Source organism: Salmo salar, unplaced genomic scaffold (genome assembly GCF_965601325.2).
Source record: "Salmo salar unplaced genomic scaffold, fSalSal1 ptg000293l, whole genome shotgun sequence".
Taxonomy (NCBI): domain Eukaryota; kingdom Metazoa; phylum Chordata; class Actinopteri; order Salmoniformes; family Salmonidae; genus Salmo; species Salmo salar.
Genome location: NW_027675346.1, coordinates 2497501 through 2515000, shown reverse-complemented (window position 1 = coordinate 2515000; position 17500 = coordinate 2497501). Strand labels below are relative to the sequence as shown.

The 17500-nt window shown below is 42.5% G+C and overlaps 42 non-coding genes across 42 annotated transcripts; all 42 read right to left on the bottom strand.

The window, feature by feature from the left end:
- Nucleotides 1-259: 259 nt before the first annotated feature.
- Nucleotides 260-378, bottom strand: LOC145872442 (5S ribosomal RNA). Its single transcript, XR_014388074.1, has one exon. It is a non-coding gene; the product is annotated as a 5S ribosomal RNA (ribosomal RNA).
- Nucleotides 379-517: 139 nt separating this feature from the next.
- On the bottom strand, nucleotides 518-636 carry LOC145875347 (5S ribosomal RNA). The gene has a single exon (XR_014390983.1). It is a non-coding gene; the product is annotated as a 5S ribosomal RNA (ribosomal RNA).
- A 409-nt stretch (nucleotides 637-1045) lies between these two features.
- On the bottom strand, nucleotides 1046-1164 carry LOC145873734 (5S ribosomal RNA). Its single transcript, XR_014389369.1, has one exon. It is a non-coding gene; the product is annotated as a 5S ribosomal RNA (ribosomal RNA).
- Nucleotides 1165-1303: 139 nt separating this feature from the next.
- Nucleotides 1304-1422, bottom strand: LOC145873733 (5S ribosomal RNA). Its single transcript, XR_014389368.1, has one exon. It is a non-coding gene; the product is annotated as a 5S ribosomal RNA (ribosomal RNA).
- Nucleotides 1423-1831: 409 nt separating this feature from the next.
- LOC145867836 (5S ribosomal RNA) lies at nucleotides 1832-1950 on the bottom strand. Its single transcript, XR_014383829.1, has one exon. It is a non-coding gene; the product is annotated as a 5S ribosomal RNA (ribosomal RNA).
- A 139-nt stretch (nucleotides 1951-2089) lies between these two features.
- LOC145873732 (5S ribosomal RNA) lies at nucleotides 2090-2208 on the bottom strand. The gene has a single exon (XR_014389367.1). It is a non-coding gene; the product is annotated as a 5S ribosomal RNA (ribosomal RNA).
- Nucleotides 2209-2617: 409 nt separating this feature from the next.
- LOC145869409 (5S ribosomal RNA) lies at nucleotides 2618-2736 on the bottom strand. Its single transcript, XR_014385405.1, has one exon. It is a non-coding gene; the product is annotated as a 5S ribosomal RNA (ribosomal RNA).
- Nucleotides 2737-2875: 139 nt separating this feature from the next.
- On the bottom strand, nucleotides 2876-2994 carry LOC145873731 (5S ribosomal RNA). The gene has a single exon (XR_014389366.1). It is a non-coding gene; the product is annotated as a 5S ribosomal RNA (ribosomal RNA).
- A 409-nt stretch (nucleotides 2995-3403) lies between these two features.
- LOC145873730 (5S ribosomal RNA) lies at nucleotides 3404-3522 on the bottom strand. The gene has a single exon (XR_014389365.1). It is a non-coding gene; the product is annotated as a 5S ribosomal RNA (ribosomal RNA).
- A 139-nt stretch (nucleotides 3523-3661) lies between these two features.
- Nucleotides 3662-3780, bottom strand: LOC145873729 (5S ribosomal RNA). The gene has a single exon (XR_014389364.1). It is a non-coding gene; the product is annotated as a 5S ribosomal RNA (ribosomal RNA).
- A 409-nt stretch (nucleotides 3781-4189) lies between these two features.
- Nucleotides 4190-4308, bottom strand: LOC145873728 (5S ribosomal RNA). Its single transcript, XR_014389363.1, has one exon. It is a non-coding gene; the product is annotated as a 5S ribosomal RNA (ribosomal RNA).
- A 139-nt stretch (nucleotides 4309-4447) lies between these two features.
- Nucleotides 4448-4566, bottom strand: LOC145875346 (5S ribosomal RNA). The gene has a single exon (XR_014390982.1). It is a non-coding gene; the product is annotated as a 5S ribosomal RNA (ribosomal RNA).
- Nucleotides 4567-4975: 409 nt separating this feature from the next.
- On the bottom strand, nucleotides 4976-5094 carry LOC145873727 (5S ribosomal RNA). Its single transcript, XR_014389362.1, has one exon. It is a non-coding gene; the product is annotated as a 5S ribosomal RNA (ribosomal RNA).
- Nucleotides 5095-5503: 409 nt separating this feature from the next.
- On the bottom strand, nucleotides 5504-5622 carry LOC145873726 (5S ribosomal RNA). The gene has a single exon (XR_014389361.1). It is a non-coding gene; the product is annotated as a 5S ribosomal RNA (ribosomal RNA).
- Nucleotides 5623-5761: 139 nt separating this feature from the next.
- Nucleotides 5762-5880, bottom strand: LOC145873725 (5S ribosomal RNA). The gene has a single exon (XR_014389360.1). It is a non-coding gene; the product is annotated as a 5S ribosomal RNA (ribosomal RNA).
- Nucleotides 5881-6289: 409 nt separating this feature from the next.
- Nucleotides 6290-6408, bottom strand: LOC145873723 (5S ribosomal RNA). Its single transcript, XR_014389358.1, has one exon. It is a non-coding gene; the product is annotated as a 5S ribosomal RNA (ribosomal RNA).
- A 139-nt stretch (nucleotides 6409-6547) lies between these two features.
- LOC145873722 (5S ribosomal RNA) lies at nucleotides 6548-6666 on the bottom strand. Its single transcript, XR_014389357.1, has one exon. It is a non-coding gene; the product is annotated as a 5S ribosomal RNA (ribosomal RNA).
- Nucleotides 6667-6805: 139 nt separating this feature from the next.
- Nucleotides 6806-6924, bottom strand: LOC145873721 (5S ribosomal RNA). The gene has a single exon (XR_014389356.1). It is a non-coding gene; the product is annotated as a 5S ribosomal RNA (ribosomal RNA).
- Nucleotides 6925-7333: 409 nt separating this feature from the next.
- Nucleotides 7334-7452, bottom strand: LOC145873720 (5S ribosomal RNA). Its single transcript, XR_014389355.1, has one exon. It is a non-coding gene; the product is annotated as a 5S ribosomal RNA (ribosomal RNA).
- A 139-nt stretch (nucleotides 7453-7591) lies between these two features.
- On the bottom strand, nucleotides 7592-7710 carry LOC145873719 (5S ribosomal RNA). The gene has a single exon (XR_014389354.1). It is a non-coding gene; the product is annotated as a 5S ribosomal RNA (ribosomal RNA).
- A 409-nt stretch (nucleotides 7711-8119) lies between these two features.
- On the bottom strand, nucleotides 8120-8238 carry LOC145873718 (5S ribosomal RNA). Its single transcript, XR_014389353.1, has one exon. It is a non-coding gene; the product is annotated as a 5S ribosomal RNA (ribosomal RNA).
- Nucleotides 8239-8647: 409 nt separating this feature from the next.
- LOC145873717 (5S ribosomal RNA) lies at nucleotides 8648-8766 on the bottom strand. The gene has a single exon (XR_014389352.1). It is a non-coding gene; the product is annotated as a 5S ribosomal RNA (ribosomal RNA).
- A 139-nt stretch (nucleotides 8767-8905) lies between these two features.
- LOC145873716 (5S ribosomal RNA) lies at nucleotides 8906-9024 on the bottom strand. The gene has a single exon (XR_014389351.1). It is a non-coding gene; the product is annotated as a 5S ribosomal RNA (ribosomal RNA).
- Nucleotides 9025-9433: 409 nt separating this feature from the next.
- On the bottom strand, nucleotides 9434-9552 carry LOC145873715 (5S ribosomal RNA). The gene has a single exon (XR_014389350.1). It is a non-coding gene; the product is annotated as a 5S ribosomal RNA (ribosomal RNA).
- Nucleotides 9553-9961: 409 nt separating this feature from the next.
- LOC145873714 (5S ribosomal RNA) lies at nucleotides 9962-10080 on the bottom strand. The gene has a single exon (XR_014389349.1). It is a non-coding gene; the product is annotated as a 5S ribosomal RNA (ribosomal RNA).
- Nucleotides 10081-10219: 139 nt separating this feature from the next.
- Nucleotides 10220-10338, bottom strand: LOC145873712 (5S ribosomal RNA). Its single transcript, XR_014389347.1, has one exon. It is a non-coding gene; the product is annotated as a 5S ribosomal RNA (ribosomal RNA).
- A 409-nt stretch (nucleotides 10339-10747) lies between these two features.
- LOC145873711 (5S ribosomal RNA) lies at nucleotides 10748-10866 on the bottom strand. The gene has a single exon (XR_014389346.1). It is a non-coding gene; the product is annotated as a 5S ribosomal RNA (ribosomal RNA).
- A 409-nt stretch (nucleotides 10867-11275) lies between these two features.
- On the bottom strand, nucleotides 11276-11394 carry LOC145873710 (5S ribosomal RNA). Its single transcript, XR_014389345.1, has one exon. It is a non-coding gene; the product is annotated as a 5S ribosomal RNA (ribosomal RNA).
- A 139-nt stretch (nucleotides 11395-11533) lies between these two features.
- Nucleotides 11534-11652, bottom strand: LOC145873709 (5S ribosomal RNA). Its single transcript, XR_014389344.1, has one exon. It is a non-coding gene; the product is annotated as a 5S ribosomal RNA (ribosomal RNA).
- A 409-nt stretch (nucleotides 11653-12061) lies between these two features.
- LOC145873708 (5S ribosomal RNA) lies at nucleotides 12062-12180 on the bottom strand. The gene has a single exon (XR_014389343.1). It is a non-coding gene; the product is annotated as a 5S ribosomal RNA (ribosomal RNA).
- Nucleotides 12181-12319: 139 nt separating this feature from the next.
- LOC145873706 (5S ribosomal RNA) lies at nucleotides 12320-12438 on the bottom strand. The gene has a single exon (XR_014389341.1). It is a non-coding gene; the product is annotated as a 5S ribosomal RNA (ribosomal RNA).
- A 409-nt stretch (nucleotides 12439-12847) lies between these two features.
- Nucleotides 12848-12966, bottom strand: LOC145873705 (5S ribosomal RNA). The gene has a single exon (XR_014389340.1). It is a non-coding gene; the product is annotated as a 5S ribosomal RNA (ribosomal RNA).
- A 139-nt stretch (nucleotides 12967-13105) lies between these two features.
- Nucleotides 13106-13224, bottom strand: LOC145873704 (5S ribosomal RNA). Its single transcript, XR_014389339.1, has one exon. It is a non-coding gene; the product is annotated as a 5S ribosomal RNA (ribosomal RNA).
- Nucleotides 13225-13633: 409 nt separating this feature from the next.
- On the bottom strand, nucleotides 13634-13752 carry LOC145873703 (5S ribosomal RNA). Its single transcript, XR_014389338.1, has one exon. It is a non-coding gene; the product is annotated as a 5S ribosomal RNA (ribosomal RNA).
- A 409-nt stretch (nucleotides 13753-14161) lies between these two features.
- On the bottom strand, nucleotides 14162-14280 carry LOC145873702 (5S ribosomal RNA). Its single transcript, XR_014389337.1, has one exon. It is a non-coding gene; the product is annotated as a 5S ribosomal RNA (ribosomal RNA).
- Nucleotides 14281-14419: 139 nt separating this feature from the next.
- On the bottom strand, nucleotides 14420-14538 carry LOC145873700 (5S ribosomal RNA). Its single transcript, XR_014389335.1, has one exon. It is a non-coding gene; the product is annotated as a 5S ribosomal RNA (ribosomal RNA).
- Nucleotides 14539-14947: 409 nt separating this feature from the next.
- LOC145873699 (5S ribosomal RNA) lies at nucleotides 14948-15066 on the bottom strand. The gene has a single exon (XR_014389334.1). It is a non-coding gene; the product is annotated as a 5S ribosomal RNA (ribosomal RNA).
- Nucleotides 15067-15475: 409 nt separating this feature from the next.
- LOC145873698 (5S ribosomal RNA) lies at nucleotides 15476-15594 on the bottom strand. The gene has a single exon (XR_014389333.1). It is a non-coding gene; the product is annotated as a 5S ribosomal RNA (ribosomal RNA).
- A 139-nt stretch (nucleotides 15595-15733) lies between these two features.
- On the bottom strand, nucleotides 15734-15852 carry LOC145873697 (5S ribosomal RNA). Its single transcript, XR_014389332.1, has one exon. It is a non-coding gene; the product is annotated as a 5S ribosomal RNA (ribosomal RNA).
- A 409-nt stretch (nucleotides 15853-16261) lies between these two features.
- On the bottom strand, nucleotides 16262-16380 carry LOC145873696 (5S ribosomal RNA). The gene has a single exon (XR_014389331.1). It is a non-coding gene; the product is annotated as a 5S ribosomal RNA (ribosomal RNA).
- A 409-nt stretch (nucleotides 16381-16789) lies between these two features.
- Nucleotides 16790-16908, bottom strand: LOC145873695 (5S ribosomal RNA). Its single transcript, XR_014389330.1, has one exon. It is a non-coding gene; the product is annotated as a 5S ribosomal RNA (ribosomal RNA).
- Nucleotides 16909-17047: 139 nt separating this feature from the next.
- Nucleotides 17048-17166, bottom strand: LOC145873694 (5S ribosomal RNA). The gene has a single exon (XR_014389329.1). It is a non-coding gene; the product is annotated as a 5S ribosomal RNA (ribosomal RNA).
- Between the last annotated feature and the right edge of the window lie 334 nt (nucleotides 17167-17500).

Below are 17500 nucleotides of genomic sequence, written 5' to 3'. Positions count from 1 at the left end.
GGTAGTTGGATAAAATACAAACTTTATTTCCTTTCATCATTTGAACAGGGCAAAGGAGCACAAAGCACACACAAGCTGCATTCAGCAACAATATTCTTGTTTGTCTTATAAATACAAGGCAGATGCTAATTGAAAACACAAGGAAATTTGATCCTATTAAAAAGGCAGGAAGCTGCATTTAGTCAATTCATCATTAAATGCTTACTACAAGGCAGTGTTGCTGATGAAATAGTGCAGGGGCACACCCTCGTGGACAAAATGCTTACAGCACCTGGTATTCCCAGGCGGTCTCCCATCCAAGTACTAACCAGGCCCGATCCTGCTTAGCTTCCGAGATCAGACGAGATCGGGCGTACCCAGGCTGGTATGGCCGTAAGCGAGAAACAATCTCTTGCTACAACATATATAGTCAAAGTGAATCTGATAAAACAGACATTTAGTCAATTCATCATTAAATGCTTAATACAAGGCAGTGTTGCTGATGAAATAGTGCAAGAGCACACCCTCGTGGACAAAATGCTTACAGCACCTGGTATTCCCAGGCGGTCTCCCATCCAAGTACTAACCAGGCCCGACCCTGCTTAGCTTCCGAGATCAGACGAGATCGGGCATACCCAGGCTGGTATGGCCGTAAGCGAGAAACGAACTCTTGCTACAACATATATAGTCAAAGTGAGTGTGATAAACAGACATTGCATTTTCACCAATTAGATAAGCAGCTTGAACTTTGTGTCACTGAAAAAGTAGAAGAAATTACAAACACTGTTCCCATCACTTTTTAGCACAGGTAGTTGGATAAAATACAAACTTTATTTCCTTTCATCATTTGAACAGGGCAAAGGAGCACAAAGCACACACAAGCTGCATTCAGCAACAATATTCTTGTTTGTCTTATAAATACAAGGCAGATGCTAATTGAAAACACAAGGAAATTTGATCCTATTAAAAAGGCAGGAAGCTGCATTTAGTCAATTCATCATTAAATGCTTACTACAAGGCAGTGTTGCTGATGAAATAGTGCAGGGGCACACCCTCGTGGACAAAATGCTTACAGCACCTGGTATTCCCAGGCGGTCTCCCATCCAAGTACTAACCAGGCCCGACCCTGCTTAGCTTCCGAGATCAGACGAGATCGGGCGTACCCAGGCTGGTATGGCCGTAAGCGAGAAACAATCTCTTGCTACAACATATATAGTCAAAGTGAATCTGATAAAACAGACATTTAGTCAATTCATCATTAAATGCTTAATACAAGGCAGTGTTGCTGATGAAATAGTGCAAGAGCACACCCTCGTGGACAAAATGCTTACAGCACCTGGTATTCCCAGGCGGTCTCCCATCCAAGTACTAACCAGGCCCGACCCTGCTTAGCTTCCGAGATCAGACGAGATCGGGCGTACCCAGGCTGGTATGGCCGTAAGCGAGAAACAATCTCTTGCTACAACATATATAGTCAAAGTGAGTGTGATAAACAGACATTGCATTTTCACCAATTAGATAAGCAGCTTGAACTTTCTGTCACTGAAAAAGTAGAAGAAATTACAAACACTGTTCCCATCACTTTTTAGCACAGGTAGTTGGATAAAATACAAACTTTATTTCCTTTCATCATTTGAACAGGGCAAAGGAGCACAAAGCACACACAAGCTGCATTCAGCAACAATATTCTTGTTTGTCTTATAAATACAAGGCAGATGCTAATTGAAAACACAAGGAAATTTGATCCTATTAAAAAGGCAGGAAGCTGCATTTAGTCAATTCATCATTAAATGCTTACTACAAGGCAGTGTTGCTGATGAAATAGTGCAGGGGCACACCCTCGTGGACAAAATGCTTACAGCACCTGGTATTCCCAGGCGGTCTCCCATCCAAGTACTAACCAGGCCCGACCCTGCTTAGCTTCCAAGATCAGACGAGATCGGGCGTACCCAGGCTGGTATGGCCGTAAGCGAGAAACAATCTCTTGCTACAACATATATAGTCAAAGTGAGTCTGATAAAACAGACATTTAGTCAATTCATCATTAAATGCTTAATACAAGGCAGTGTTGCTGATGAAATAGTGCAAGAGCACACCCTCGTGGACAAAATGCTTACAGCACCTGGTATTCCCAGGCGGTCTCCCATCCAAGTACTAACCAGGCCCGACCCTGCTTAGCTTCCGAGATCAGACGAGATCGGGCGTACCCAGGCTGGTATGGCCGTAAGCAAGAAATAATCTCTTGCTACAACATATATAGTCAAAGTGAGTATGATAAACAGACATTGCATTTTCACCAATTAGATAAGCAGCTTGAACTTTGTGTCACTGAAAAAGTAGAAGAAATTACAAACACTGTTCCCATCACTTTTTAGCACAGGTAGTTGGATAAAATACAAACTTTATTTCCTTTCATCATTTGAACAGGGCAAAGGAGCACAAAGCACACACAAGCTGCATTCAGCAACAATATTCTTGTTTGTCTTATAAATACAAGGCAGATGCTAATTGAAAACACAAGGAAATTTGATCCTATTAAAAAGGCAGGAAGCTGCATTTAGTCAATTCATCATTAAATGCTTACTACAAGGCAGTGTTGCTGATGAAATAGTGCAGGGGCACACCCTCGTGGACAAAATGCTTACAGCACCTGGTATTCCCAGGCGGTCTCCCATCCAAGTACTAACCAGGCCGGACCCTGCTTAGCTTCCGAGATCAGACGAGATCGGGCGTACCCAGGCTGGTATGGCCGTAAGCGAGAAACAATCTCTTGCTACAACATATATAGTCAAAGTGAATCTGATAAAACAGACATTTAGTCAATTCATCATTAAATGCTTAATACAAGGCAGTGTTGCTGATGAAATAGTGCAAGAGCACACCCTCGTGGACAAAATGCTTACAGCACCTGGTATTCCCAGGCGGTCTCCCATCCAAGTACTAACCAGGCCCGACCCTGCTTAGCTTCCGAGATCAGACGAGATCGGGCGTACCCAGGCTGGTATGGCCGTAAGCGAGAAACGAACTCTTGCTACAACATATATAGTCAAAGTGAGTGTGATAAACAGACATTGCATTTTCACCAATTAGATAAGCAGCTTGAACTTTGTGTCACTGAAAAAGTAGAAGAAATTACAAACACTGTTCCCATCACTTTTTAGCACAGGTAGTTGGATAAAATACAAACTTTATTTCCTTTCATCATTTGAACAGGGCAAAGGAGCACAAAGCACACACAAGCTGCATTCAGCAACAATATTCTTGTTTGTCTTATAAATACAAGGCAGATGCTAATTGAAAACACAAGGAAATTTGATCCTATTAAAAAGGCAGGAAGCTGCATTTAGTCAATTCATCATTAAATGCTTACTACAAGGCAGTGTTGCTGATGAAATAGTGCAGGGGCACACCCTCGTGGACAAAATGCTTACAGCACCTGGTATTCCCAGGCGGTCTCCCATCCAAGTACTAACCAGGCCCGACCCTGCTTAGCTTCCGAGATCAGACGAGATCGGGCGTACCCAGGCTGGTATGGCCGTAAGCAAGAAACAATCTCTTGCTACAACATATATAGTCAAAGTGAATCTGATAAAACAGACATTTAGTCAATTCATCATTAAATGCTTAATACAAGGCAGTGTTGCTGATGAAATAGTGCAAGAGCACACCCTCGTGGACAAAATGCTTACAGCACCTGGTATTCCCAGGCGGTCTCCCATCCAAGTACTAACCAGGCCCGACCCTGCTTAGCTTCCGAGATCAGACGAGATCGGGCGTACCCAGGCTGGTATGGCCGTAAGCGAGAAACGAACTCTTGCTACAACATATATAGTCAAAGTGAGTGTGATAAACAGACATTGCATTTTCACCAATTAGATAAGCAGCTTGAACTTTGTGTCACTGAAAAAGTAGAAGAAATTACAAACACTGTTCCCATCACTTTTTAGCACAGGTAGTTGGATAAAATACAAACTTTATTTCCTTTCATCATTTGAACAGGGCAAAGGAGCACAAAGCACACACAAGCTGCATTCAGCAACAATATTCTTGTTTGTCTTATAAATACAAGGCAGATGCTAATTGAAAACACAAGGAAATTTGATCCTATTAAAAAGGCAGGAAGCTGCATTTAGTCAATTCATCATTAAATGCTTACTACAAGGCAGTGTTGCTGATGAAATAGTGCAGGGGCACACCCTCGTGGACAAAATGCTTACAGCACCTGGTATTCCCAGGCGGTCTCCCATCCAAGTACTAACCAGGCCCGACCCTGCTTAGCTTCCGAGATCAGACGAGATCGGGCGTACCCAGGCTGGTATGGCCGTAAGCGAGAAACAATCTCTTGCTACAACATATATAGTCAAAGTGAATCTGATAAAACAGACATTTAGTCAATTCATCATTAAATGCTTAATACAAGGCAGTGTTGCTGATGAAATAGTGCAAGAGCACACCCTCGTGGACAAAATGCTTACAGCACCTGGTATTCCCAGGCGGTCTCCCATCCAAGTACTAACCAGGCCCGACCCTGCTTAGCTTCCGAGATCAGACGAGATCGGGCATACCCAGGCTGGTATGGCCGTAAGCGAGAAACGAACTCTTGCTACAACATATATAGTCAAAGTGAGTGTGATAAACAGACATTGCATTTTCACCAATTAGATAAGCAGCTTGAACTTTGTGTCACTGAAAAAGTAGAAGAAATTACAAACACTGTTCCCATCACTTTTTAGCACAGGTAGTTGGATAAAATACAAACTTTATTTCCTTTCATCATTTGAACAGGGCAAAGGAGCACAAAGCACACACAAGCTGCATTCAGCAACAATATTCTTGTTTGTCTTATAAATACAAGGCAGATGCTAATTGAAAACACAAGGAAATTTGATCCTATTAAAAAGGCAGGAAGCTGCATTTAGTCAATTCATCATTAAATGCTTACTACAAGGCAGTGTTGCTGATGAAATAGTGCAGGGGCACACCCTCGTGGACAAAATGCTTACAGCACCTGGTATTCCCAGGCGGTCTCCCATCCAAGTACTAACCAGGCCCGACCCTGCTTAGCTTCCGAGATCAGACGAGATCGGGCGTACCCAGGCTGGTATGGCCGTAAGCGAGAAACGAACTCTTGCTACAACATATATAGTCAAAGTGAGTGTGATAAACAGACATTGCATTTTCACCAATTAGATAAGCAGCTTGAACTTTGTGTCACTGAAAAAGTAGAAGAAATTACAAACACTGTTCCCATCACTTTTTAGCACAGGTAGTTGGATAAAATACAAACTTTATTTCCTTTCATCATTTGAACAGGGCAAAGGAGCACAAAGCACACACAAGCTGCATTCAGCAACAATATTCTTGTTTGTCTTATAAATACAAGGCAGATGCTAATTGAAAACACAAGGAAATTTGATCCTATTAAAAAGGCAGGAAGCTGCATTTAGTCAATTCATCATTAAATGCTTACTACAAGGCAGTGTTGCTGATGAAATAGTGCAGGGGCACACCCTCGTGGACAAAATGCTTACAGCACCTGGTATTCCCAGGCGGTCTCCCATCCAAGTACTAACCAGGCCCGACCCTGCTTAGCTTCCGAGATCAGACGAGATCGGGCGTACCCAGGCTGGTATGGCCGTAAGCGAGAAACAATCTCTTGCTACAACATATATAGTCAAAGTGAATCTGATAAAACAGACATTTAGTCAATTCATCATTAAATGCTTAATACAAGGCAGTGTTGCTGATGAAATAGTGCAAGAGCACACCCTCGTGGACAAAATGCTTACAGCACCTGGTATTCCCAGGCGGTCTCCCATCCAAGTACTAACCAGGCCCGACCCTGCTTAGCTTCCGAGATCAGACGAGATCGGGCGTACCCAGGCTGGTATGGCCGTAAGCGAGAAACGAACTCTTGCTACAACATATATAGTCAAAGTGAGTGTGATAAACAGACATTGCATTTTCACCAATTAGATAAGCAGCTTGAACTTTGTGTCACTGAAAAAGTAGAAGAAATTACAAACACTGTTCCCATCACTTTTTAGCACAGGTAGTTGGATAAAATACAAACTTTATTTCCTTTCATCATTTGAACAGGGCAAAGGAGCACAAAGCACACACAAGCTGCATTCAGCAACAATATTCTTGTTTGTCTTATAAATACAAGGCAGATGCTAATTGAAAACACAAGGAAATTTGATCCTATTAAAAAGGCAGGAAGCTGCATTTAGTCAATTCATCATTAAATGCTTACTACAAGGCAGTGTTGCTGATGAAATAGTGCAGGGGCACACCCTCGTGGACAAAATGCTTACAGCACCTGGTATTCCCAGGCGGTCTCCCATCCAAGTACTAACCAGGCCCGACCCTGCTTAGCTTCCGAGATCAGACGAGATCGGGCGTACCCAGGCTGGTATGGCCGTAAGCGAGAAACAATCTCTTGCTACAACATATATAGTCAAAGTGAATCTGATAAAACAGACATTTAGTCAATTCATCATTAAATGCTTAATACAAGGCAGTGTTGCTGATGAAATAGTGCAAGAGCACACCCTCGTGGACAAAATGCTTACAGCACCTGGTATTCCCAGGCGGTCTCCCATCCAAGTACTAACCAGGCCCGACCCTGCTTAGCTTCCGAGATCAGACGAGATCGGGCGTACCCAGGCTGGTATGGCCGTAAGCGAGAAACGAACTCTTGCTACAACATATATAGTCAAAGTGAATCTGATAAAACAGACATTTAGTCAATTCATCATTAAATGCTTAATACAAGGCAGTGTTGCTGATGAAATAGTGCAAGAGCACACCCTCGTGGACAAAATGCTTACAGCACCTGGTATTCCCAGGCGGTCTCCCATCCAAGTACTAACCAGGCCCGACCCTGCTTAGCTTCCGAGATCAGACGAGATCGGGCGTACCCAGGCTGGTATGGCCGTAAGCGAGAAACAATCTCTTGCTACAACATATATAGTCAAAGTGAGTGTGATAAACAGACATTGCATTTTCACCAATTAGATAAGCAGCTTGAACTTTGTGTCACTGAAAAAGTAGAAGAAATTACAAACACTGTTCCCATCACTTTTTAGCACAGGTAGTTGGATAAAATACAAACTTTATTTCCTTTCATCATTTGAACAGGGCAAAGGAGCACAAAGCACACACAAGCTGCATTCAGCAACAATATTCTTGTTTGTCTTATAAATACAAGGCAGATGCTAATTGAAAACACAAGGAAATTTGATCCTATTAAAAAGGCAGGAAGCTGCATTTAGTCAATTCATCATTAAATGCTTACTACAAGGCAGTGTTGCTGATGAAATAGTGCAGGGGCACACCCTCGTGGACAAAATGCTTACAGCACCTGGTATTCCCAGGCGGTCTCCCATCCAAGTACTAACCAGGCCCGACCCTGCTTAGCTTCCGAGATCAGACGAGATCGGGCGTACCCAGGCTGGTATGGCCGTAAGCGAGAAACAATCTCTTGCTACAACATATATAGTCAAAGTGAATCTGATAAAACAGACATTTAGTCAATTCATCATTAAATGCTTAATACAAGGCAGTGTTGCTGATGAAATAGTGCAAGAGCACACCCTCGTGGACAAAATGCTTACAGCACCTGGTATTCCCAGGCGGTCTCCCATCCAAGTACTAACCAGGCCCGACCCTGCTTAGCTTCCGAGATCAGACGAGATCGGGCGTACCCAGGCTGGTATGGCCGTAAGCGAGAAACGAACTCTTGCTACAACATATATAGTCAAAGTGAGTGTGATAAACAGACATTGCATTTTCACCAATTAGATAAGCAGCTTGAACTTTGTGTCACTGAAAAAGTAGAAGAAATTACAAACACTGTTCCCATCACTTTTTAGCACAGGTAGTTGGATAAAATACAAACTTTATTTCCTTTCATCATTTGAACAGGGCAAAGGAGCACAAAGCACACACAAGCTGCATTCAGCAACAATATTCTTGTTTGTCTTATAAATACAAGGCAGATGCTAATTGAAAACACAAGGAAATTTGATCCTATTAAAAAGGCAGGAAGCTGCATTTAGTCAATTCATCATTAAATGCTTACTACAAGGCAGTGTTGCTGATGAAATAGTGCAGGGGCACACCCTCGTGGACAAAATGCTTACAGCACCTGGTATTCCCAGGCGGTCTCCCATCCAAGTACTAACCAGGCCCGACCCTGCTTAGCTTCCGAGATCAGACGAGATCGGGCGTACCCAGGCTGGTATGGCCGTAAGCGAGAAACAATCTCTTGCTACAACATATATAGTCAAAGTGAGTGTGATAAACAGACATTGCATTTTCACCAATTAGATAAGCAGCTTGAACTTTGTGTCACTGAAAAAGTAGAAGAAATTACAAACACTGTTCCCATCACTTTTTAGCACAGGTAGTTGGATAAAATACAAACTTTATTTCCTTTCATCATTTGAACAGGGCAAAGGAGCACAAAGCACACACAAGCTGCATTCAGCAACAATATTCTTGTTTGTCTTATAAATACAAGGCAGATGCTAATTGAAAACACAAGGAAATTTGATCCTATTAAAAAGGCAGGAAGCTGCATTTAGTCAATTCATCATTAAATGCTTACTACAAGGCAGTGTTGCTGATGAAATAGTGCAGGGGCACACCCTCGTGGACAAAATGCTTACAGCACCTGGTATTCCCAGGCGGTCTCCCATCCAAGTACTAACCAGGCCCGACCCTGCTTAGCTTCCGAGATCAGACGAGATCGGGCGTACCCAGGCTGGTATGGCCGTAAGCGAGAAACAATCTCTTGCTACAACATATATAGTCAAAGTGAATCTGATAAAACAGACATTTAGTCAATTCATCATTAAATGCTTAATACAAGGCAGTGTTGCTGATGAAATAGTGCAAGAGCACACCCTCGTGGACAAAATGCTTACAGCACCTGGTATTCCCAGGCGGTCTCCCATCCAAGTACTAACCAGGCCCGACCCTGCTTAGCTTCCGAGATCAGACGAGATCGGGCGTACCCAGGCTGGTATGGCCGTAAGCGAGAAACGAACTCTTGCTAAAACATATATAGTCAAAGTGAGTGTGATAAACAGACATTGCATTTTCACCAATTAGATAAGCAGCTTGAACTTTGTGTCACTGAAAAAGTAGAAGAAATTACAAACACTGTTCCCATCACTTTTTAGCACAGGTAGTTGGATAAAATACAAACTTTATTTCCTTTCATCATTTGAACAGGGCAAAGGAGCACAAAGCACACACAAGCTGCATTCAGCAACAATATTCTTGTTTGTCTTATAAATACAAGGCAGATGCTAATTGAAAACACAAGGAAATTTGATCCTATTAAAAAGGCAGGAAGCTGCATTTAGTCAATTCATCATTAAATGCTTACTACAAGGCAGTGTTGCTGATGAAATAGTGCAGGGGCACACCCTCGTGGACAAAATGCTTACAGCACCTGGTATTCCCAGGCGGTCTCCCATCCAAGTACTAACCAGGCCCGACCCTGCTTAGCTTCCGAGATCAGACGAGATCGGGCGTACCCAGGCTGGTATGGCCGTAAGCGAGAAACAATCTCTTGCTACAACATATATAGTCAAAGTGAGTGTGATAAACAGACATTGCATTTTCACCAATTAGATAAGCAGCTTGAACTTTGTGTCACTGAAAAAGTAGAAGAAATTACAAACACTGTTCCCATCACTTTTTAGCACAGGTAGTTGGATAAAATACAAACTTTATTTCCTTTCATCATTTGAACAGGGCAAAGGAGCACAAAGCACACACAAGCTGCATTCAGCAACAATATTCTTGTTTGTCTTATAAATACAAGGCAGATGCTAATTGAAAACACAAGGAAATTTGATCCTATTAAAAAGGCAGGAAGCTGCATTTAGTCAATTCATCATTAAATGCTTACTACAAGGCAGTGTTGCTGATGAAATAGTGCAGGGGCACACCCTCGTGGACAAAATGCTTACAGCACCTGGTATTCCCAGGCGGTCTCCCATCCAAGTACTAACCAGGCCCGACCCTGCTTAGCTTCCGAGATCAGACGAGATCGGGCGTACCCAGGCTGGTATGGCCGTAAGCGAGAAACAATCTCTTGCTACAACATATATAGTCAAAGTGAATCTGATAAAACAGACATTTAGTCAATTCATCATTAAATGCTTAATACAAGGCAGTGTTGCTGATGAAATAGTGCAAGAGCACACCCTCGTGGACAAAATGCTTACAGCACCTGGTATTCCCAGGCGGTCTCCCATCCAAGTACTAACCAGGCCCGACCCTGCTTAGCTTCCGAGATCAGACGAGATCGGGCGTACCCAGGCTGGTATGGCCGTAAGCGAGAAACGAACTCTTGCTACAACATATATAGTCAAAGTGAGTGTGATAAACAGACATTGCATTTTCACCAATTAGATAAGCAGCTTGAACTTTGTGTCACTGAAAAAGTAGAAGAAATTACAAACACTGTTCCCATCACTTTTTAGCACAGGTAGTTGGATAAAATACAAACTTTATTTCCTTTCATCATTTGAACAGGGCAAAGGAGCACAAAGCACACACAAGCTGCATTCAGCAACAATATTCTTGTTTGTCTTATAAATACAAGGCAGATGCTAATTGAAAACACAAGGAAATTTGATCCTATTAAAAAGGCAGGAAGCTGCATTTAGTCAATTCATCATTAAATGCTTACTACAAGGCAGTGTTGCTGATGAAATAGTGCAGGGGCACACCCTCGTGGACAAAATGCTTACAGCACCTGGTATTCCCAGGCGGTCTCCCATCCAAGTACTAACCAGGCCCGACCCTGCTTAGCTTCCGAGATCAGACGAGATCGGGCGTACCCAGGCTGGTATGGCCGTAAGCGAGAAACAATCTCTTGCTACAACATATATAGTCAAAGTGAGTGTGATAAACAGACATTGCATTTTCACCAATTAGATAAGCAGCTTGAACTTTGTGTCACTGAAAAAGTAGAAGAAATTACAAACACTGTTCCCATCACTTTTTAGCACAGGTAGTTGGATAAAATACAAACTTTATTTCCTTTCATCATTTGAACAGGGCAAAGGAGCACAAAGCACACACAAGCTGCATTCAGCAACAATATTCTTGTTTGTCTTATAAATACAAGGCAGATGCTAATTGAAAACACAAGGAAATTTGATCCTATTAAAAAGGCAGGAAGCTGCATTTAGTCAATTCATCATTAAATGCTTACTACAAGGCAGTGTTGCTGATGAAATAGTGCAGGGGCACACCCTCGTGGACAAAATGCTTACAGCACCTGGTATTCCCAGGCGGTCTCCCATCCAAGTACTAACCAGGCCCGACCCTGCTTAGCTTCCGAGATCAGACGAGATCGGGCGTACCCAGGCTGGTATGGCCGTAAGCGAGAAACAATCTCTTGCTACAACATATATAGTCAAAGTGAATCTGATAAAACAGACATTTAGTCAATTCATCATTAAATGCTTAATACAAGGCAGTGTTGCTGATGAAATAGTGCAAGAGCACACCCTCGTGGACAAAATGCTTACAGCACCTGGTATTCCCAGGCGGTCTCCCATCCAAGTACTAACCAGGCCCGACCCTGCTTAGCTTCCGAGATCAGACGAGATCGGGCGTACCCAGGCTGGTATGGCCGTAAGCGAGAAACGAACTCTTGCTACAACATATATAGTCAAAGTGAGTGTGATAAACAGACATTGCATTTTCACCAATTAGATAAGCAGCTTGAACTTTGTGTCACTGAAAAAGTAGAAGAAATTACAAACACTGTTCCCATCACTTTTTAGCACAGGTAGTTGGATAAAATACAAACTTTATTTCCTTTCATCATTTGAACAGGGCAAAGGAGCACAAAGCACACACAAGCTGCATTCAGCAACAATATTCTTGTTTGTCTTATAAATACAAGGCAGATGCTAATTGAAAACACAAGGAAATTTGATCCTATTAAAAAGGCAGGAAGCTGCATTTAGTCAATTCATCATTAAATGCTTACTACAAGGCAGTGTTGCTGATGAAATAGTGCAGGGGCACACCCTCGTGGACAAAATGCTTACAGCACCTGGTATTCCCAGGCGGTCTCCCATCCAAGTACTAACCAGGCCCGACCCTGCTTAGCTTCCGAGATCAGACGAGATCGGGCGTACCCAGGCTGGTATGGCCGTAAGCGAGAAACAATCTCTTGCTACAACATATATAGTCAAAGTGAATCTGATAAAACAGACATTTAGTCAATTCATCATTAAATGCTTAATACAAGGCAGTGTTGCTGATGAAATAGTGCAAGAGCACACCCTCGTGGACAAAATGCTTACAGCACCTGGTATTCCCAGGCGGTCTCCCATCCAAGTACTAACCAGGCCCGACCCTGCTTAGCTTCCGAGATCAGACGAGATCGGGCGTACCCAGGCTGGTATGGCCGTAAGCGAGAAACGAACTCTTGCTAAAACATATATAGTCAAAGTGAGTGTGATAAACAGACATTGCATTTTCACCAATTAGATAAGCAGCTTGAACTTTGTGTCACTGAAAAAGTAGAAGAAATTACAAACACTGTTCCCATCACTTTTTAGCACAGGTAGTTGGATAAAATACAAACTTTATTTCCTTTCATCATTTGAACAGGGCAAAGGAGCACAAAGCACACACAAGCTGCATTCAGCAACAATATTCTTGTTTGTCTTATAAATACAAGGCAGATGCTAATTGAAAACACAAGGAAATTTGATCCTATTAAAAAGGCAGGAAGCTGCATTTAGTCAATTCATCATTAAATGCTTACTACAAGGCAGTGTTGCTGATGAAATAGTGCAGGGGCACACCCTCGTGGACAAAATGCTTACAGCACCTGGTATTCCCAGGCGGTCTCCCATCCAAGTACTAACCAGGCCCGACCCTGCTTAGCTTCCGAGATCAGACGAGATCGGGCGTACCCAGGCTGGTATGGCCGTAAGCGAGAAACAATCTCTTGCTACAACATATATAGTCAAAGTGAATCTGATAAAACAGACATTTAGTCAATTCATCATTAAATGCTTAATACAAGGCAGTGTTGCTGATGAAATAGTGCAAGAGCACACCCTCGTGGACAAAATGCTTACAGCACCTGGTATTCCCAGGCGGTCTCCCATCCAAGTACTAACCAGGCCCGACCCTGCTTAGCTTCCGAGATCAGACGAGATCGGGCGTACCCAGGCTGGTATGGCCGTAAGCGAGAAACGATCTCTTGCTACAACATATATAGTCAAAGTGAGTGTGATAAACAGACATTGCATTTTCACCAATTAGATAAGCAGCTTGAACTTTGTGTCACTGAAAAAGTAGAAGAAATTACAAACACTGTTCCCATCACTTTTTAGCACAGGTAGTTGGATAAAATACAAACTTTATTTCCTTTCATCATTTGAACAGGGCAAAGGAGCACAAAGCACACACAAGCTGCATTCAGCAACAATATTCTTGTTTGTCTTATAAATACAAGGCAGATGCTAATTGAAAACACAAGGAAATTTGATCCTATTAAAAAGGCAGGAAGCTGCATTTAGTCAATTCATCATTAAATGCTTACTACAAGGCAGTGTTGCTGATGAAATAGTGCAGGGGCACACCCTCGTGGACAAAATGCTTACAGCACCTGGTATTCCCAGGCGGTCTCCCATCCAAGTACTAACCAGGCCCGACCCTGCTTAGCTTCCGAGATCAGACGAGATCGGGCGTACCCAGGCTGGTATGGCCGTAAGCGAGAAACAATCTCTTGCTACAACATATATAGTCAAAGTGAGTGTGATAAACAGACATTGCATTTTCACCAATTAGATAAGCAGCTTGAACTTTGTGTCACTGAAAAAGTAGAAGAAATTACAAACACTGTTCCCATCACTTTTTAGCACAGGTAGTTGGATAAAATACAAACTTTATTTCCTTTCATCATTTGAACAGGGCAAAGGAGCACAAAGCACACACAAGCTGCATTCAGCAACAATATTCTTGTTTGTCTTATAAATACAAGGCAGATGCTAATTGAAAACACAAGGAAATTTGATCCTATTAAAAAGGCAGGAAGCTGCATTTAGTCAATTCATCATTAAATGCTTACTACAAGGCAGTGTTGCTGATGAAATAGTGCAGGGGCACACCCTCGTGGACAAAATGCTTACAGCACCTGGTATTCCCAGGCGGTCTCCCATCCAAGTACTAACCAGGCCCGACCCTGCTTAGCTTCCGAGATCAGACGAGATCGGGCGTACCCAGGCTGGTATGGCCGTAAGCGAGAAACAATCTCTTGCTACAACATATATAGTCAAAGTGAATCTGATAAAACAGACATTTAGTCAATTCATCATTAAATGCTTAATACAAGGCAGTGTTGCTGATGAAATAGTGCAAGAGCACACCCTCGTGGACAAAATGCTTACAGCACCTGGTATTCCCAGGCGGTCTCCCATCCAAGTACTAACCAGGCCCGACCCTGCTTAGCTTCCGAGATCAGACGAGATCGGGCGTACCCAGGCTGGTATGGCCGTAAGCGAGAAACGATCTCTTGCTACAACATATATAGTCAAAGTGAGTGTGATAAACAGACATTGCATTTTCACCAATTAGATAAGCAGCTTGAACTTTGTGTCACTGAAAAAGTAGAAGAAATTACAAACACTGTTCCCATCACTTTTTAGCACAGGTAGTTGGATAAAATACAAACTTTATTTCCTTTCATCATTTGAACAGGGCAAAGGAGCACAAAGCACACACAAGCTGCATTCAGCAACAATATTCTTGTTTGTCTTATAAATACAAGGCAGATGCTAATTGAAAACACAAGGAAATTTGATCCTATTAAAAAGGCAGGAAGCTGCATTTAGTCAATTCATCATTAAATGCTTACTACAAGGCAGTGTTGCTGATGAAATAGTGCAGGGGCACACCCTCGTGGACAAAATGCTTACAGCACCTGGTATTCCCAGGCGGTCTCCCATCCAAGTACTAACCAGGCCCGACCCTGCTTAGCTTCCGAGATCAGACGAGATCGGGCGTACCCAGGCTGGTATGGCCGTAAGCGAGAAACAATCTCTTGCTACAACATATATAGTCAAAGTGAGTGTGATAAACAGACATTGCATTTTCACCAATTAGATAAGCAGCTTGAACTTTGTGTCACTGAAAAAGTAGAAGAAATTACAAACACTGTTCCCATCACTTTTTAGCACAGGTAGTTGGATAAAATACAAACTTTATTTCCTTTCATCATTTGAACAGGGCAAAGGAGCACAAAGCACACACAAGCTGCATTCAGCAACAATATTCTTGTTTGTCTTATAAATACAAGGCAGATGCTAATTGAAAACACAAGGAAATTTGATCCTATTAAAAAGGCAGGAAGCTGCATTTAGTCAATTCATCATTAAATGCTTACTACAAGGCAGTGTTGCTGATGAAATAGTGCAGGGGCACACCCTCGTGGACAAAATGCTTACAGCACCTGGTATTCCCAGGCGGTCTCCCATCCAAGTACTAACCAGGCCCGACCCTGCTTAGCTTCCGAGATCAGACGAGATCGGGCGTACCCAGGCTGGTATGGCCGTAAGCGAGAAACAATCTCTTGCTACAACATATATAGTCAAAGTGAATCTGATAAAACAGACATTTAGTCAATTCATCATTAAATGCTTAATACAAGGCAGTGTTGCTGATGAAATAGTGCAAGAGCACACCCTCGTGGACAAAATGCTTACAGCACCTGGTATTCCCAGGCGGTCTCCCATCCAAGTACTAACCAGGCCCGACCCTGCTTAGCTTCCGAGATCAGACGAGATCGGGCGTACCCAGGCTGGTATGGCCGTAAGCGAGAAACGAACTCTTGCTAAAACATATATAGTCAAAGTGAGTGTGATAAACAGACATTGCATTTTCACCAATTAGATAAGCAGCTTGAACTTTGTGTCACTGAAAAAGTAGAAGAAATTACAAACACTGTTCCCATCACTTTTTAGCACAGGTAGTTGGATAAAATACAAACTTTATTTCCTTTCATCATTTGAACAGGGCAAAGGAGCACAAAGCACACACAAGCTGCATTCAGCAACAATATTCTTGTTTGTCTTATAAATACAAGGCAGATGCTAATTGAAAACACAAGGAAATTTGATCCTATTAAAAAGGCAGGAAGCTGCATTTAGTCAATTCATCATTAAATGCTTACTACAAGGCAGTGTTGCTGATGAAATAGTGCAGGGGCACACCCTCGTGGACAAAATGCTTACAGCACCTGGTATTCCCAGGCGGTCTCCCATCCAAGTACTAACCAGGCCCGACCCTGCTTAGCTTCCGAGATCAGACGAGATCGGGCGTACCCAGGCTGGTATGGCCGTAAGCGAGAAACAATCTCTTGCTACAACATATATAGTCAAAGTGAGTGTGATAAACAGACATTGCATTTTCACCAATTAGATAAGCAGCTTGAACTTTGTGTCACTGAAAAAGTAGAAGAAATTACAAACACTGTTCCCATCACTTTTTAGCACAGGTAGTTGGATAAAATACAAACTTTATTTCCTTTCATCATTTGAACAGGGCAAAGGAGCACAAAGCACACACAAGCTGCATTCAGCAACAATATTCTTGTTTGTCTTATAAATACAAGGCAGATGCTAATTGAAAACACAAGGAAATTTGATCCTATTAAAAAGGCAGGAAGCTGCATTTAGTCAATTCATCATTAAATGCTTACTACAAGGCAGTGTTGCTGATGAAATAGTGCAGGGGCACACCCTCGTGGACAAAATGCTTACAGCACCTGGTATTCCCAGGCGGTCTCCCATCCAAGTACTAACCAGGCCCGACCCTGCTTAGCTTCCGAGATCAGACGAGATCGGGCGTACCCAGGCTGGTATGGCCGTAAGCGAGAAACAATCTCTTGCTACAACATATATAGTCAAAGTGAATCTGATAAAACAGACATTTAGTCAATTCATCATTAAATGCTTAATACAAGGCAGTGTTGCTGATGAAATAGTGCAAGAGCACACCCTCGTGGACAAAATGCTTACAGCACCTGGTATTCCCAGGCGGTCTCCCATCCAAGTACTAACCAGGCCCGACCCTGCTTAGCTTCCGAGATCAGACGAGATCGGGCGTACCCAGGCTGGTATGGCCGTAAGCGAGAAACGATCTCTTGCTACAACATATATAGTCAAAGTGAGTGTGATAAACAGACATTGCATTTTCACCAATTAGATAAGCAGCTTGAACTTTGTGTCACTGAAAAAGTAGAAGAAATTACAAACACTGTTCCCATCACTTTTTAGCACAGGTAGTTGGATAAAATACAAACTTTATTTCCTTTCATCATTTGAACAGGGCAAAGGAGCACAAAGCACACACAAGCTGCATTCAGCAACAATATTCTTGTTTGTCTTATAAATACAAGGCAGATGCTAATTGAAAACACAAGGAAATTTGATCCTATTAAAAAGGCAGGAAGCTGCATTTAGTC